The sequence below is a fragment of the Mus caroli genome, unplaced genomic scaffold (genome assembly GCF_978045245.1).
Source record: "Mus caroli unplaced genomic scaffold, Mus_caroli_1 scaffold_43, whole genome shotgun sequence".
Lineage (NCBI taxonomy): Eukaryota > Metazoa > Chordata > Mammalia > Rodentia > Muridae > Mus > Mus caroli.
Window position 1 is genome coordinate 515,326 of NW_028227298.1, and position 14,151 is coordinate 529,476.

Consider the following 14,151-nt stretch of genomic DNA (forward strand, 5'->3'; position numbering starts at 1 on the left):
ATTGTGAATTCCTTGTGCTCAGACTCCATATATCTGTATTTATGTCTTCAGTGAAATACAGTGTAGACTGGTACCAGAAAGTCTATTATTAACTTCCCTTTCCCTAGCCCACGGTTAATATAAAGGGAGGAATATTCCATTTGATAGGTAGGTTTGGAACATTGTTATTGCTATCACTTGTGTGCTTCCCTGCCTCTGTGATTTTCATATTCATACTCTGGAATCTGTAATTTCGGTCAAAGTTACTGGTGGCTGAAAGTTTACTGTACTCAATTTCAGGGTACAGCTGTTTGCACAGAAAGGCGCCATTGTGCTAGATTAAAGTTTCAGAACTTGGTAGAGTGAGGTTGTAATCTCTCAGGTATGAATGCATTTCTGTAACAGGCATGCGCCAACTTTTACATAAGTACTCTTGTGTGGCTCATTTAAAAAAAAAAAAAAAAAAAAAAAACACAGGAAAGACTGTAAGTCCAAATCATGTCTTCCATTTTGCTCTTCTGTATTTCCTAACCACTCAGAAAGAGTTCACAAGCCTTTGAAGAAACAGCAGCAGGCCGTTATTGTTTTCAAGGTTTTCAAATTAAGTGATTGATTTTTAATGTATTCTCTCTATTTACTGTTTTGATTTTCAGATTTTGACTCAATATTTGAAGATATGCCTTTTATTGGGTGATGTTAATTCTCGAATGTATTAATGTTGTTTCACAATTGTAATGTTACATGATCATGGGTGGGTACTACATTCTCTAAAAAATTATGCGATAAGAAAGTCATATTCATGGAACTCATGGCTCTAATTGCACAGTCCCCTTGCTAAAGCAAAGGGCACTCTTTTAAGGCTACTTCAGAACTGGTCTTTGTATTTTCTCTAAGTGATGGATGTAGTCATGTCCATTTAGAGTCAGGGTACCACATATCACAGGCAGCCCTACGTATATGCCGTGAGAAAGTTCAAAGACTTAACATAGTTTACAGGAACTCCAAATTTCATTTTTGTAATGGTAACTCCCAAGATTTTCTCCAAAAAATAAATTATTTTCTATTTTATAATGTAAGAAAAGAAATATAGTGTTGAAAATAATCCTGGTCCCTTACTCTCCTTGTTTCTGTAGTATCCACTGCTGTAACTTTCTCCAATAGCCTCCATAGTCAGAGTGCTAAGACATGCATGAAAGGCTGTTGAAATTGTTTCAAACATCCTTGGTTCCTCTGAGGGGAGAAACTGTTTTAAAGCTCCATGTGTTCTGTTAGGAGACTCCAGTGTTTTGAAAGATAATGAACAATTTTACCCCTGGTTGATGCTTGGGGAAAAAAACTAAAGTTCAGTGGACACCAGTCTCCTGATGAATTGCTTCAAGTTTGTTTGTTTGTTTGTTTGTTTGCTTGTTTTTTCAATTTAGAGTAGGTTTGGCTGTAAGACTCAGTCTCTGTCTCCTGCTGTGGGGATGGCAGAGGCAGGCAGAACAGATCTCCTGGTGGTCTTGGACACAGTTTGTAGACCCGGCTGTCCTCAAACCTGTAAAAGCCTGACTCTGCTTTTCCTTTTCTCTTCTTATCTTTTTTTCTTTTTCTGTCCTTTCTTTTTTCTTTTTTGGTTATTTGAGACTCTGTAGAGTGGGGAAGGCCTCTAACTAAGAAATCTTCCTGCCTCTGACTCCAGGCACTGGATTAAAGGCCTGCACCACCACTGCCCAGCCAATTTTTTTTTTTTTTTGAATTGTGAGAAACATGATCTATTTAGTCCTGTTGTCTGTAAGTGTTTGACAAGGAAGGCCATTTGGATTTTATTAAAGAGTTTTGATCCTTCATGTGATTGTTGGGAATTGAACTTAGGACCTCTGCTTGCTCTAGCCAAACCCACTTGCTCAGGCCAGAGATTAATTTATTAGTATAAGTTCACTGTAGCTGTCTTCAAATGCACCAGAAGAGGGTACCAAATCACATTATGGGTGGTTGTGAGCCACCATGTGGGTGCTGGGATTTGAACTCAGTACATTTGGAAGAGCAGTCAATGCTCTTCCCCACTGAACCATCTCACCAGCCCCCGACATAATTTTCTTCTAGTAATATTGACTAAAGAACTTTGATCATGAAGGCACATTGGATTTAATGACAGAGTTTGTGTGTGTGTGTGTGTGTGTGTGTGTGTGTGTGTGCAATATTTCTGCTGTGATTGTGGTTACTTGCCATCTAGTGGGCTTGTGTGTAATTTCTTTAATTTTTTCTAATTCTTTTTTTTTTTTTTTGTAAAGTTGAATTCATGTCATTCCTCCATATCTTTCTCTCTCACTCCATGTTTGTGTGCATGTGTGTGTGTGTGTTAGTCTTGGGTACACAGATTAAAGAAATCATATTTCCAAGGAATATTTTTTCCTGGAAATATGATTTCTTCAAGTAATATATTTTCCAAACAATATTTTTAAAAATATTTTCTTCCTTCCTTCCTTCCTTTCTTTCTTTCTTTCTTTCTTTCAATTATTATTATTTTTCTCAGATAGGGTTTCTTTGTGTAGACCTGCCTGACTTGGAAGTCACTCTGTAAGGCAGGGTGACCTTGAATGCAGAAATCCTCCTGAGGCTAAAGGTGTGGTCCACAATTGACTTAGCTCTCCACTAATTCTCTCTTTAATAAACAAGGGGTGGGAGGGTACAGGGGACTTTTGGGATAGCATTGGAAATGTAATTGAGGAAAATACGTAATAAAAATATTTTTAAAAAACGTGTGTATGTATGTATAGAAATAATATTTATCCATTAATATCTCTTTTTCCTAAAATTAATGTCATTCCTCCTTATCTTTCTCTCTCACTCCATGTTTGTGTGCATGTGTGTATGTGTGTTAGTCTTGGCTGCCACCCACATGTCGCCTTTCAGCATGGTGAGGTCAATGTGTCAATGTGCAACCAAGTGACAAAACAAGGAAGTAGACATGTAGACAACAGATATGGAGGTGCACCATCTCCCTTCCCTTCTGTTGTTTGGTAAAAGACACACAATTTTTCTTATTTACCATAAGCCTTAAAAAGCACTCTGACAGCCTCTCAGATATCTACCTTCTATGTGATTAGAATTTCCTTTTTTTTTTTTTTTTAATTAATTCTCAGGATCTGCATGGTGACTTGTCCTAGGTTCTGGTGCCCCCTTCTGGCATCTAATCATATAGGCAGCAGATAGAGCAAACACACAAATTTACATTGAAAACTAATAGTAATAATAACAAACACGCAAGCAAGCAAGCAAGCAAGTAAGCAAACAAATAAATAAATATATAAATAAGAGGGAGAAAGAGATTCTGTCTTCTGCCCGGCTGTGTGGGTGGCAGAAGCAGGCAGGCCGGCAGGCAAGCAGAGAGGACCTCTGTGAGTTTGAGGCTACCCAAGCCTACAGAGCAAGTACAGAGCAGCGTGTGTGTGTGTGTGTGTGTGTGTGTGTGTGTGTGTGTGTGTGTATAATATTTCTGCTGTGATTGCGGTTACTTGCCATGTAGTGGGCTTATGATTGATTCTGTAATCTTTTTTCTAATTCTTTTAGTTTTATTTTATTTTATTTTTGTTTTATATTTTATTTTATTTTATTTTTGGTTTTTTGGACAGGGTTTCTCTGTATAGCCCTGTCTGTTTTGGAATTCAGTTTGCAGACCAGGCTGGCCCCGAACTCAGAAATCCTCCCATCTCTGCCTCCCTAGTGCTGGGATTAAAGGCGTGTGCCACCACTCCTGGCTATTTTTTTAATTTTTAAATTTTATTTATTTAGTTTATTTATTTATTTTTTTCACAATGCGGTTTCTCTGTGTAACCCTGGCTGTCCTGGAACTTACTCTGTAGACCAGGATGGCCTTGAACACATTAATCTGTCTGCCTCTGCTTCCCAAATGCTGGGATTAAAAGCATGTGCCACCACTGCCCGGACTAATGTTTTTTTTTTTTTTTGGAAAATACCTTTCTTTCTTTCTTTCTTTCTTTCTTTCTTTCTTTCTTTCTTTCTTTCTTTCTTTCTTTCTTTCTTAAATTTATTCTTTTCATACATAGTTTCTTAGTGTAAGCAGCCCTGGCTGTCTTGAAGACACTTTGTAGGCCTCAATCCTTTAAGAGCCTGCCTCTGTTTTTCAAATGCTGGCATGAAAGTTGTACACCACTATGACCTGCTACGATTCTTATCTTCTTATTTTTGTCCCCCCCCCCCACCCTTCCTTTTTGTGATTTTTGCTTTTGCCAGGCAGTGGTGGTGGTGGTGCTGGCAGAGGGAGGTGGATCACTGTAACTTTGCAGCTAGCTTATTCTACAGTCTGAGTTACACAAAAGGGGTTCCAGAATGACTGGTTATATTTTTCGTTTTTTATGCATTTTAATTAAAATTTGATTAAACCAAAAGAATTTAGACTGACCAATTCAGAGTCTGGCGTTTAAAAGTATAACCAAAAAGTATGAGGCTGTCTGTGGATGGTCAAGGGTTCAGGCTGCTTTAGGGAGCCTCCTCACCTTTCTGCATATGCAAACTAGGCCACCTAGAGGCTGGAAACAAAAGCTACCTTGAGCAGTAGGTCACGTGACAGCCAGCCACCTCCATCTTTATGAGGACAGATGTCAGTCAGAGGACAAGATGGCTGCCACCCACTTGTCGCCTTCCATCTTCTTGAGGTCAATATGCAAATTAGTGACAGAACAAGGAAGTAGAAAGGAACAGATATGCAGGTACACCACCTCCCTTCTGTTTTTGGATAAAAGACACATAACAATTTTTATTATTTACAGTAAGCCTTAAACAGCACTCTGACAGCTGCGCAGATATCTACCTACTATGTGATTTGAATTTCCTTTTTTTTTTTTTTAAATTAATTTTCAGGAACTGCATGGTGGCTTCACCTATTTTCTGGTGCCTTCTTCTGATATGCAGTCATCTAGGCAGCAGATAGAGCACCCCCCCCCACACACACACACACACACTTACATTGAAAACTAATAGTAATAATAACAAACAAACAAATAAATGAAAAGAAGGCCAAAAATAAAAAAAGATTCTAGCTTCTGCCTGGCTGTGTGGGTGGCAGAGTGTAGGTAGGCAGGTAGGCAGGCAGGCAGAGAGGACCTGGGTGAGTTTGAGGCTACCCAAGCCTACAGAGTAAGTTCCAGGCAGGGATGCCAGGGCTACATCCAGAGAAACCCAAACTTGAGGCAAAAGAAAACAGAAGCAGAGAAGGTTCTGGCTTTTATTTTCAGACATATGTTTCTTCTAGTACTATCGAACTTTGATCATGAAGGCACGTTGGATTTTATGACAGAGTTTGTCTGTGTGTGTGTGTGTGTGTGTGTGTGTGTGTGTAATATTTCTGCTGTGATTGCAGTGACTTGCCATCTATTGGGCTAGTGTTTGATTTCTGTAATCTTTTTTCTAATTCTTTTTTATTTTTAGGGTTTTTTTTTTTGTTTTTGTTTTTGTTTTTGATTTTGTTTTTTGAGACAGGGTTTCTCTTTATAGTTCTGGCTGTCCTGGAACATTTAAAATATTAAAATTATTTTACTATCATACTTGTTATCTTCCTCGAATCGATTTTTACTTCACTTTTTCATTTGATTTAATTTTACCTGCTAGCCAGAAAGACCTACGGATTGTTATGCTTCCCTTACCCTCAGGGACCCAGACACAGGGTCCCACTGAGGCTCTCATGTTCTCTTCCTGAGTGCGTGAGTCTATCAAAAATTATTTTAATATCATACTTGTTATCTTCCTCCCCCTCCCTTCTCCTCCATGTCTTTGGCCTTTCTTCACCTTTTATTATGAGGCAGGGCAGGGAGGCCAAGAAAAGAGAGCAAGAGAGGCTTGACTCTCTTTAGCAATCTTCCCAAGGTGGCTGGCTATATATTCTCCAACCTCTGAAGGAAACCCCTTTGCCAACCAACCCCACCCTGCAGAGTTACTGATTCTTTGATCAGTCGTCTCTCCCCACCCCCTTACTGTTCCCATTCCGAGAGGTGATCTAGTATGCTCTCAGAAAAAAAAACAAAACAAATAAACAAACAAACAAACAAACAAACAAACAAAAAAACCAAAACACACACACACACACACACACACACACACACACACACACACACGCTCGCGAGGACGAGGGGAAGTCGTGCATAAAATAAATATTTTTCTGGCCAAAGTGAAAGCAAATCACTATGAAGGGGTACTCCTAGAAAAAAATAAATACAAACGGGCATTTTAACCATTCCACCACTGTTTTAACTCTGAATTTAGTCTTGGAAAAGGGGGCGGGCGGGAGGGCGAGCCAGCGAGCGAGCGGGCGGGCGGGCGGGCGGGGGCGGGGAGGGCGAGCGAGCGAGCGAGCGAGCGGGCGGGCGGGCGGGCGGGCGGGCGGGGGGGGGGGGAGGGCGAGCCAGCGGGTGGGCGGGCGGGTGAGTGGCCGGCGGGCGGTGGCAGCGAGCCCCAGAAAACAACAAACCCCAAGCGGTAGAGTGTTTTAAAAATGAGACCTAAATGGGGTGGAACTGAGGTCGCCGCCACCTTCCACTGACACCGTGCTTAGATGCTCCCTTCCTATACTGTGCTCCGTTCCCCTAATTGTGCCTGTTCCCTCGCCCCGCAGACCGATTCGCCAGCCACGTACTTTGACTTAGAGAACGGTTTCGCCTGTTTTCACCACTCACTGTCCTACTTTCGTTTTTGGGTGCCCGAGTCTAGCCCGCGTTCGCTATGTTCGGGCGGGACGATGGGGACCGTTTGTGCCACTCGGGAGAAGTGGTGGGTGGGTACGCTGCTCCGTGGTGCGTGCGCGAGTGTCCCACCCTGAGCTCGGGAGGACCCTCGGGAGAGACCGAATGAGTGAATGAATGTGGCGGCGCGTGAGCGATCTGTATTGGTTTGTTTGGTTGATGGAGACCGTTGTCGGGCGACACCTAGTGGTGACAAGTTTCCGCAACGCTCCTGCCGTCTCCGCTTGGTGACACAGAGGAGGGAAGTGCCTGTGGTGAGGCGGCCAGGGTGACATGAGACCCGGCAAGCAGGCGGGGCGTATCGGAGATGGTGTCGTGTGGAGGGACAGTCTGTACCAAGGAGGTTGTACCGGGAGATGGGCAAAGCAGACCGAGTTGCTGCGCGCCCTTTGGGGAAATAGAAGGTTGGTGGCGACGTTATTAGGTCGACCAGAAGGCTTAAAGTCCTACGCATTTTTTTTTTTTCTTCCAGAAGCCTTCTCTGTCCCCGTCACCGGGGACATTGTACTTCTGAGTCCGAGAGGACCCGACTGGCCCGGCTTACAAGCCGACGTGGCCCGGTGCTGGAGGTTCAGATCTTTTTTTTTTTTTTTTCCTCCAGGAGCCCTCTCTGTCCCTGTCACCCGGGACACTGTACTTCTGAGTCCGAGAGGACGCGACGGGCCCGGCTTACAAGCCGATGTGGCCCGGCCAGCTGGAGTGTCGGATCTTTTTTTCCTCCAGAAGCCCTCCGTGTCCCTGTCACCGGTGTCACTGTACTTCTGAGTCCGAGAGGACGCGACGGGCCCGGCTTACAAGCCGATGTGGCCCGGCCAGCTGGGGTGTCGGATCTTTTTTTCCTCCAGAAGCCCTCCGTGTCCCTGTCACCGGTGTCACTGTACTTCTGAGTCCGAGAGGACGCGACGGGCCCGGCTTACAAGCCGATGTGGCCCGGCCAGCTGGAGGTTGGGATCTTTTTTTTCCTCCAGAAGCCCTCTCTGTCCCTGTCACCGGTGTCACTGTACTTCTGAGTCCGAGAGGACGCGACGGGCCCGTCTTACAAGCCGACGTGGCCCGGTGCTGGAGGTTCGGATCTTTTTTTTTTTTTTTTCCTCCAGAAGCCCTCTCTGTCCCTGTCACCGGTGTCACTGTACTTCTGAGTCCGAGAGGACGCGACGGGCCCGGCTTACAAGCCGATGTGGCCCGGCCAGCTGGAGGTTGGGATCTTTTTTCCTCCAGAAGCCCTCCGTGTCCCTGTCACCGGTGTCCCTGTACTTCTGAGTCCGAGAGGACGCGACGGGCCCGGCTTACAAGCCGATGTGGCCCGGCCAGCTGGAGTGTCGGATCTTTTTTTCCTCCAGAAGCCCTCCGTGTCCCTGTCACCGGTGTCACTGTACTTCTGAGTCCGAGAGGACGCGACGGGCCCGGCTTACAAGCCGATGTGGCCCGGCCAGCTGGGGTGTCGGATCTTTTTTTCCTCCAGAAGCCCTCCGTGTCCCTGTCACCGGTGTCACTGTACTTCTGAGTCCGAGAGGACGCGACGGGCCCGGCTTACAAGCCGATGTGGCCCGGCCAGCTGGAGGTTGGGATCTTTTTTTTCCTCCAGAAGCCCTCTCTGTCCCTGTCACCGGTGTCACTGTACTTCTGAGTCCGAGAGGACGCGACGGGCCCGTCTTACAAGCCGACGTGGCCCGGTGCTGGAGGTTCGGATCTTTTTTTTTTTTTTTTCCTCCAGAAGCCCTCTCTGTCCCTGTCACCGGTGTCACTGTACTTCTGAGTCCGAGAGGACGCGAGGGGCCCGGCTTACAAGCCGATGTGGCCCGGCCAGCTGGAGGTTGGGATCTTTTTTCCTCCAGAAGCCCTCTCTGTCCCTGTCACCGGTGTCCCTGTACTTCTGAGTCCGAGAGGACGCGACGGGCCCGGCTTACAAGCCGATGTGGCCCGGCCAGCTGGAGTGTCGGATCTTTTTTTCCTCCAGAAGCCCTCCGTGTCCCTGTCACCGGTGTCACTGTACTTCTGAGTCCGAGAGGACGCGACGGGCCCGGCTTACAAGCCGATGTGGCCCGGCCAGCTGGAGGTTGGGATCTTTTTTCCTCCAGAAGCCCTCTCTGTCCCTGTCACCGGTGTCACTGTACTTCTGAGTCCGAGAGGACGCGACGGGCCCGGCTTACAAGCCGATGTGGCCCGGCCAGCTGGAGGTTGGGATCTTTTTTCCTCCAGAAGCCCTCTCTGTCCCTGTCACCGGTGTCACTGTACTTCTTAGTCCGAGAGGACGCGACGGGCCCGGCTTACAAGCCGATGTGGCCCGGCCAGCTGGAGGTTGGGATCTTTTTTCCTCCAGAAGCCCTCTCTGTCCCTGTCACCGGTGTCACTGTACTTCTTAGTCCGAGAGGACGCGACGGGCCCGGCTTACAAGCCGATGTGGCCCGGCCAGCTGGAGTGTCGGATCTTTTTTTCCTCCAGAAGCCCTCCGTGTCCCTGTCACCGGTGTCACTGTACTTCTGAGTCCGAGAGGACGCGACGGGCCCGGCTTACAAGCCGATGTGGCCCGGCCAGCTGGGGTGTCGGATCTTTTTTTCCTCCAGAAGCCCTCCGTGTCCCTGTCACCGGTGTCACTGTACTTCTGAGTACGAGAGGACGCGACGGGCCCGGCTTACAAGCCGACGTGGCCCGGTGCTGGAGGTTCGGATCTTTTTTTTTTTTTTTTTTTCCTCCAGAAGCCCTCTCTGTCCCTGTCACCGGTGTCACTGTACTTCTGAGTCCGAGAGGACGAGAGGGGCCCGGCTTACAAGCCGATGTGGCCCGGCCAGCTGGAGGTTGGGATCTTTTTTTCCTCCAGAAGCCCTCTCTGTCCCTGTCACCGGTGTCCCTGTACTTCTGAGTCCGAGAGGACGCGAGGGGCTCGGCTTACAAGCCGATATGGCCGGGCCAGCTGGAGTGTCGGATCTTTTTTTCCTCCAGAAGCCCTCCGTGTCCCTGTCACCGGTGTCACTGTACTTCTGAGTCCGAGAGGACGCGACGGGCCCGGCTTACAAGCCGATGTGGCCCGGCCAGCTGGAGGTTGGGATCTTTTTTTTCCTCCAGAAGCCCTCTCTGTCCCTGTCACCGGTGTCCCTGTACTTCTGAGTCCGAGAGGACGCGACGGGCCCGGCTTACAAGCCGACGTGGCCCGGTGCTGGAGGTTCGGATCTTTTTTTTTTTTTTTTCCTCCAGAAGCCCTCTCTGTCCCTGTCACCGGTGTCACTGTACTTCTGAGTCCGAGAGGACGCGAGGGGCCCGGCTTACAAGCCGATGTGGCCCGGCCAGCTGGAGGTTGGGATCTTTTTTTCCTCCAGAAGCCCTCTCTGTCCCTGTCACCGGTGTCCCTGTACTTCTGAGTCCGAGAGGACGCGAGGGGCTCGGCTTACAAGCCGATATGGCCCGGCCAGCTGGAGTGTCGGATCTTTTTTTCCTCCAGAAGCCCTCCGTGTCCCTGTCACCGGTGTCACTGTACTTCTTAGTCCGAGAGGACGCGACGGGCCCGGCTTACAAGCCGATGTGGCCCGGCCAGCTGGAGTGTCGGATCTTTTCCTCCAGAAGCCCTCCGTGACCCTGTCACCGGTGTCACTGTACTTCTGAGTCCGAGAGGACGCGACGGGCCCGGCTTACAAGCCGATGTGGCCCGGCCAGCTGGAGGTTGGGATCTTTTTTTCCTCCAGAAGCCCTCTCTGTCCCTGTCACCGGTGTCCCTGTACTTCTGAGTCCGAGAGGACGCGAGGGGCTCGGCTTACAAGCCGATATGGCCCGGCCAGCTGGAGTGTCGGATCTTTTTTTCCTCCAGAAGCCCTCCGTGTCCCTGTCACCGGTGTCACTGTACTTCTTAGTCCGAGAGGACGCGACGGGCCCGGCTTACAAGCCGATGTGGCCCGGCCAGCTGGAGTGTCGGATCTTTTCCTCCAGAAGCCCTCCGTGACCCTGTCACCGGTGTCACTGTACTTCTGAGTCCGAGAGGACGCGACGGGCCCGGCTTACAAGCCGATGTGGCCCGGCCAGCTGGAGGTTGGGATCTTTTTTTCCTCCAGAAGCCCTCTCTGTCCCTGTCACCGGTGTCCCTGTACTTCTGAGTCCGAGAGGACGCGAGGGGCCCGGCTTACAAGCCGATATGGCCCGGCCAGCTGGAGTGTCGGATCTTTTTTTCCTCCAGAAGCCCTCCGTGACCCTGTCACGGGTGTCACTGTACTTCTGAGTCCGAGAGGACGCGACGGGCCCGGCTTACAAGCCGATGTGGCCGGGCCAGCTGGAGTGTCGGATCTTTTTTTTCTCCAGAAGCCCTCTCTGTCTTTGTCACCGGGGGCGCTTTACTTCTGAAGCCGAGGGAAAGCTATGGTCCCGCCTTTTTTTCATTTACCTATCGGTATTTTGAGTATTCCCGGTTGTCAGGTCGACCAGTTGTTCGTTTGACGTCCGGTTCTTTTCTTCATGGGGACATTTTTGGGCCACCCCCCCATGTATGACTTCCAGTTGTTCTCTGTGGGCTGTCATCTTCCTCCCTGTCATTTTTATGGTTTTGATCTATTCTATCTGTTCCTATTGGACCTGGAGATATGTAGTGACACGCTGTCCTTTCCCTATTTACACTAAAGGACACTAAAGGACACTAAAGAGAAAAGACCCTTTCAATCAAGGCTGTTTGCTTGTCCAGCCTATTTTTCTTTGCATATCGGCTTGGGTCTGTCGCCTTGCCTGAAACTGTGCCCGAGACATGCTTCCTGCTTTCCGTGCTTTTGCTTCCCGTTTGTGTGTGCGCTTGCTGGGCAGCTTGTGACAACCAGGGGCTATGATATTGCTGCGTTCTCAGGCGTTTTTCCCGATTTCCACGTTGTCGTTGTCACACCTGTGTCCTGTGTGGAATGGTTGCAGCCAGCTGTCTCGTGCTAGTGTTTTGTGTTCCTCCCGCTGGTTTTTTTTTTTTTTTTTCCTGGGAGTCCCGAACCTCCACTGTCTTTCGTTTCCACGTCTTCCACACGCCTCCCGAGTGCATTTTTTTTTTTTTTTTTGGCGGGGGGGAGGTGGAGAGTCCCGAATCCTCCACTCTCCTGTCTGCGGTGTCTTGGTTCTTCCTGCCACATGCCTCCCGAGTGCATTTTTTTTTTTTTTTTTTTTTTGGCGGGGGGGAGGTGGAGAGTCCCGAATCCTCCACTCTCCTGTCTGCGGTGTCTTGGTTCTTCCTGCCACATGCCTCCCGAGTGCATTTTTTTTTTTTTTTTTGGCGGGGGGGAGGTGGAGAGTCCCGAATCCTCCACTCTCCTGTCTGCGGTGTCTTGGTTCTTCCTGCCACATGCCTCCCGAGTGCATTTTTTTTTTTTTTTTGGCGGGGGGGGAGGTGGAGAGTCCCGAATCCTCCTCTCTTGATTGTGGTGTCTGAGTCTTCCTGCCACGTGCCTCCCGAGTGCACTTTTTTTTTTTGTGGCAGCACCTTCGTTGTGTCTCTGCCCGGATCCGTACTGTCTTGCCCCGCGTGTAAGACGTGCCTATCTCGCTTGTTTCTCCCGGTTGCGTGTTGTCGCTCACTCTGCTTAGATCGATGTGGTGCTCCTGAGTTCTCTTCGGGCCAGGGCCTAAGCCGCGCCAGGCGAGGGACGGACATTCATGGCGAATGGCGGCCGCTCTTCTCGTTCTGCCAGCGGGCCCCTCGTCTCTCCACCCTATCCGTATTCCGGTGGTGTGTGGAAGGCAGGGGTGCGGCTCTCCGGCCCGAGCACTGACCCGCGCGCACTTCTCGCAGTGGTTCGCGTGGTCCTCGTGGATCGCTTGCCCATCTTCCCTGAGCCGGGGAATGTTGGCTGGTGGCGATGCATAACCTTCCCGTCTGGTGTGTGCACGCGCGTTCTGTTTCTTGCAGAGGTGCTCCTGGATCGTTCCAGGTTTTGCCACCTAGGTGCCCGCTTCTGAGTTGGTGGTGGCGCTTCCCGTTTCCTGGCGTGCCTCCGGTGCTCCGTCTGGCTGTGTGCCTTCCCGTTTGTGTCCGAGAAGCCCATGAAAGGGGGGTCGAGGATTAGAGGAAGGGCGGTTAAAAAAAAAAGCCCCCTTCGTTGGGCGAGCGCCCACCCCGCGCACTCGCGGACCTTGCGCGTAGGGATGGTGCTGAGCGGTCGCGGCTGGCCTTTTTGAAAAGTTTCGTGAAGCTTCCTTGCTCCTCGTGTGGAGCTTGGAGAGTGGCAGTGGCCTGCCTTTCGGGGGGGACCTGTTGCAGGGTCTCCTCTGTTCGCGTATGCTCAAAATACCCCTGGAAGAGAACCTTCCTGCTGCCGCAGATCCCCCCGCGCGGATGCCCGCGTGTGGGTCTTCTCTTGTCGCACGCATCCTCTCTCGGTTGCCGGTTATCTGTCTGGCTCTGTGCCTTCCCGTTCGTGTCCGGGAAGCCCGTGAAAGGGGGGTCGAGGAGGAGAGGAGGGGGCTAGGAAAAACAAGCCCCCTTCGTCGGGTGAGCGCCCAGCCCCGCGCACTCGCGGACCTTGCGCGTAGGGTTGGTGCTGAGCGGTCGCGGCTGGCCTTTTTGAGAAGTTTCGTGAAACTCCTTGCTTCCTTGTGGGGAGCTTGGGGGGGGCCTGGCCTTTCGGGGGGGACCGGTTGCAGGGTCTCCTCTGTCCGCGGATGCTCAAAGTACCCTTGGAAGGGAACCTTCCTGTTGCCGCAGACCCCCCCGCGCGGACCCCCGCGTTGTGGGTCTTCTCGCTTCCCTGTGTGTGCGCTTGTCGCACGTATCCTCTCGGTTGCCGGAGCTCGTCGGGGTTTTGGGTCCGTCCCGCCCTCAGTGAGAAAGTTGCCTTCTCTAGCTATCTTCCGGAAAGGGTGTGGGTCTCGAGGGGTCTCTCCCGGTCGGTCCCCTCGAGGGCTCGCCCCCTGACCACCTCCTGCGCGCGCAGCGTTTGCTCTCTCGTCTACCGCGGCCCGCGCCTCCCCGCTCCGAGTTTGGGGAGGGATCACGCGGGGCAGAGCCTGTCGGTCGTCCTGCCGTGGTGGCGGGGCCGTGTGGTCGGTCGGCCCGGTTGTGTGGTGGTGGCTGGGGAAAGGGCTCCGTGCACACCCCCGCGTGCGCGGTACCTTCCTCCCCTCCTGGGGGCCGCCGCGGGATGGGGTGTTGGGGAGGCGACGGTGGGCTCCCGGGTCCCGCCCGTCTTCCCGTGCCTCACCCGCGCCTTCCGTCGCGTGCGTCCCTCTCGCTCGCGTCCACGACTTTGGCCGCTCCCGCGACGCGGGCCTGTGCCGCGCGTGTTGCGTGCTGTGTGCTTCTCGGGCTGTGTGGCTGTCGCCTCGTCCCCCCTTCCCGTGGCAGCGTTCCCACGGCTGGCGGAATCGCGGGAGCCCTCCTTCCCCCTCCTCGGGGCCGAGAGGGTCCGCGTCTGGCGTTGGTTGAATCTCGCTCTCGGGGGCGGGCCGTTTTGTGGGAGGACGGCTGTTGGCCGCGTCCGGCGCG